A 3,898-nucleotide genomic window follows, 5' to 3' on the forward strand; every position below is an offset into this window, starting at 1 on the left:
CCTGTCTCCTAGCCCCCGGGCGCCACCGACAGGATTTGCATCCCTTCTGTACCACAGCCTCCTCAGGCCAAGGCCATCTTCTTTCCCTTAGTCGCGCGTCCAGGGACACCTGGGCCTTGTGCAGCAGCCAGGACCTCCTCCTGGCCGGACGCTACGGTCCTCAGCTGGGGACAGAGGCCGTTTTGTCCTCGCTTTGGGGCAGGGATGGAGGCTCCGTCCTCGGTGGCCGCCTGCTCGCGCTTTGCTGGAGGAGAGATGAGAGCAGGCTGCAGGGCTGCAGGCAGCGGCTCGCAGAACAAACAGAATTTTTTTTTGCAACTAGAGGGGGAAGCACAGAGCTAAAAATAAAACGAAAAGATCAGTATCTGTCAGTCTGACAGCTGATTGGCTGCTCGGAGATGCATATAATTACCAGCAACTGGCGCTGGGTAGGCAAAGCCCGGAGAAACTGCTGAGATGAGGTTAGGATTTAACCTTTAAATTCTGGAGCCACCGGAAAGCTAGGGGAGACGACGGGCGTCGGTGCTAATGAGGCTGGGGGGCGGGGGCCGGGGGCACCGAGTCGGGGTCAGGTCCCCGGGCTCGCCCGAAGGCCCGGGGAACCCTCAGCCCGCGCCTCCGCCATCAGACTGGGAGTGCCTCTGATTGGGTGGCTCGGGGGCGGTGGGCCTTCTTCCCGCCCAGCTGGGGGTGTTGTTTTCCGGGAAGTTGGGGGGGGTCGCACCTGGTAGGGAGGGGGGAAGTACGCGGTGCTCTGGGGGGTCCCAGGCCTCTCCTCGACTGACCCCCATCCCCACGCACATTCCTCGGTCTCTCTGCCTGGTACTAGTAGGGTTTTGATTTGTTTTCACTGCCAACCTCTTCAGCTCCTCCTCACCCAGTCTTCTTCCCGACCTGGCCAGGGCACACTCAGGCTGGTCCCAGATTTCCCCAGAGATAGACCAGAGGGGTGTTGCAGTCCCTCCCTGAACCTCAGTTTGTTCATGTAAAATGGGGGTGGCAATGGTAAAAACCCCGCTGGTTGCCTCACAGGTACCAGGGAATTTTGCACCCAATGGTTCTCTTTGACTATCCACCCCAATCCAGGGACCTGGTCTCCCCATGTGTGAGATGGAAGTAAGGACCTGCCCTGCCCCCAGGGTGACCTTGGGGACCCAGTGAGCCCCTGCACTTCTTGGGGGTGGTGGGAGGAGTTCCCAGAAGCTCCTGGTACCTTCTCTCTTGCCTGCCCTTCCTCTGAGCTTCTTGAAGCTCCTCAAGCCCCAGCCATCCATCCCGTTTTCGCCTCACAGTTAGACTGTGGTCCTGAGGAGGGCAGGAACCATAAAGCCAGCTGTTTGGCCCATACCCCTCAAAAGGAAATGTCATTTCCCCTACTCTGTGTCCTAAGAGGCCAGGCAGAGACAAGGGTCTCAGGCAGCCACAGACCTAAAGCTAGCAGTGGCCTCATTGGCTAGGCAACCATCTATCCTCAGCACTCCTAGGGCCACTGCTTCTCACTCAACACCTAGGAGGTGCCTTCCTTGGACTGGAAATGTGTGAAGTGTTTGGGATGAGGAAGGAAGGAGTGGCCTGGCTGTGATGCCCACAGGGACCCCTGCAGTGCCCGCAGTAGCCCCTAGGAAGTTGCTGTTGGCATTCTACAGATGCCAGAACTGAGCCTGGAGCTGAGCAAGGACAGTGAGTTCTGAGACAGGAGGCAGCTCAGGCCTTGCCTCCCTTGGCCATCTCTGCAGCCCCTGGCTGCGGTGAAGATGAAAGGGAGGCCGAGGGATAGAGAAGGTTCTGAAACAGCTGCCCTAAGACCTTCCAGGCCTAGCGAGCCAGGGGGTCTTGCTTTAAACAGTTTCTTGGTGATTTCCAGTGTCATCACTTGTGACACGGTCCTGTAACTGTGCCCCCCATTGCCCCAGCCTCCCCAAAGCTCTCTTTACTTCTTACCCTGATGAGGATCTCAACAGCGGTGACAGCTGGGCACCCAGTGCTGGCTTCATCTTTGACTTGGAAAGTCACTCTGAGCTGTTGTCACCAGCCCCAGAGACCACCCTCAACCCTGTGTCATTCACTACTGCTCCATGTCAGCTCCAGCCCCAGCCCTGCCAGCCAACAAAGTTCTCTGCAGACGAAAAGACGGAGGTAGCCCACCTTGCCAGGAGGCAGCCCTAGACTTTCCATCTGGAGAGCCCCACTTCTGACAGCTGTGTGGCACAGCTGCGTGGGACCACCCCTCCCATGCCCCAAGTGGTTTCCTTGCTTACCTGGGAATTGATGGAAGTTGACCGGTGCATGCGTGTGTGGATGTGATATATGTGTGTGTGCGTGTGCATGTGTTTGAGCATTCGCATGTGTATGTGATATATGTGTGTGCATGTGCATGTGTTTGAGTGTGCACATTTGTATGTGATATGTGTGTGCACATGTGTTTGAGCGTGCACGTGTGTTTGAGCGTGCACATGTATATGTGATATGTGTGTGCACATGTGCTTGAGCGTGCACATGTGTATGTGATATGTGTGTGCATATGTGTTTGAGCGTGCACATGTGTATGTGATATATGTGTGTGCACATGTGTTTGAGCGTGCATGCGCACATGTGTTCACACCAACAGTAGGGGTGTCCTGCCTCGTCTTTTCAGACAAGGGCTCTGACCCTGAAACTCACTGACTGTCTCGGGGGATCTGTATGACTGTCACCTCCAGGGCACTGGAGCTACTGACAAACGCTGCCCCTCCTGGCTTCTGTGTGGGTGCTGGGGAATCCAAACTCATAGTTGAACAGCAAACACCTTGCCCACTGAGCCATCTCCTCAGTCCTGCCTTTTTTGTGTGACCCGATTTAAATTCTATCTTTGTCGCTGTGATTCCCATTTACAGAAATGTTGGCAGTGTGTGGCCTTGCTGTATGATGACCGGCCAGGGTCACTCACACAGACAAGCTATTGCTGTGGCTTGTCTCTGAAGGGTCTCCAGTTCTGGAGTGGGTGAGAGCTGGAGGAGGCCACAGAGTGACCTTGGAGCCTCTCCTCACCTCTCGGAGTCTTGGCTTCTTGTTTTTCCACATGGAGACAGGCTGATGAGAGTTGAGTTGAATTCCCCCGAAAGTGTTGTGCTGGCTGCCTGGTTTGTCAGAACCATGCTGGTATACACAGTACCTGGGGACAGGGGAAGGTTCTAAAGCCTTAGTTAGGTGTGTCACTGAGGAACCTCCCGGGGAGCGTGCATGAACTAGGACAGCTATGCCCTCACTGGCTGAGCAGAGGTGTGATCCATTGCCAACCAAGACCCTCAACGTGGCGCGTAGCTGACCAACGATGGCCCTGCCACCAGGGACCAACCCTCCTGGACTGTAGCTTTTGCAGGTTGTCCTTTGTTCTAGGCAAGAGTATGAACAGTGGGCAGGGCTGTTGGAGGTGGGCTGCTGGGGTCTGGCTTCCAGGATTCTGGGCTGGGGCAGGGCGGGGACTTTGGCTGTCATTCCCCTCCTTTCTCTCTGTCCCAGCGCTGAGCTGGCCGCTGTAGTCTCTCTGTCCCAGCGCTGAGCTGGCCGCTGTAGTCTCTCTGTCCCAGTGCTGAGCTAGCCGCTGTAGTCTCTCTGTCCCAGCACTGAGCTGGCCACTGTAGTCCCAGTGCTGAACTGGACACTCTAGTCTCTCTTGTCCCAGTGCTGAGCTGGCCTTTGTAGTCCCAGTGCTGAGCTGTCCGCTGTAGTCTCTCTGTCCCATTGCTGAGCTGGCTGTTGTAGTCTCTCTTGTCCCAGTGCTGAGCTGGTCACTGTAGTCTCTCTTGGGAAGAAGGGGTTAGGAAGATGTCAGTCTCCAAAGTAGTCATGTTCACCTCGACATAGTCCTTACCCTGGCGCTTGTCAAGAAGAGGTGGCTGTGCTGGTGGTGTGACGATGG

The 3,898-nt window shown here is 56.1% G+C and overlaps 1 long non-coding RNA gene across 1 annotated transcript in view; it reads left to right on the forward strand.

The window, feature by feature from the left end:
- Positions 1-407: 407 nt before the first annotated feature.
- The window catches only part of LOC126509316 (uncharacterized), a 30,253-nt gene continuing 26,762 nt past the window's right edge, over positions 408-3,898 (forward strand). The window contains exon 1 of the long non-coding RNA XR_007594129.1: positions 408-461. This is a non-coding gene — a long non-coding RNA (uncharacterized lncRNA). The remainder of the gene's footprint in view (positions 462-3,898) is intronic.

The sequence above is a fragment of the Alexandromys fortis genome, unplaced genomic scaffold (assembly GCF_014885135.2).
Source record: "Alexandromys fortis isolate MF-2015 unplaced genomic scaffold, M_Fortis_MF-2015_v1.1 scaffold_72, whole genome shotgun sequence".
In the NCBI taxonomy this organism is placed as follows: Eukaryota; Metazoa; Chordata; class Mammalia; order Rodentia; family Cricetidae; genus Alexandromys; species Alexandromys fortis.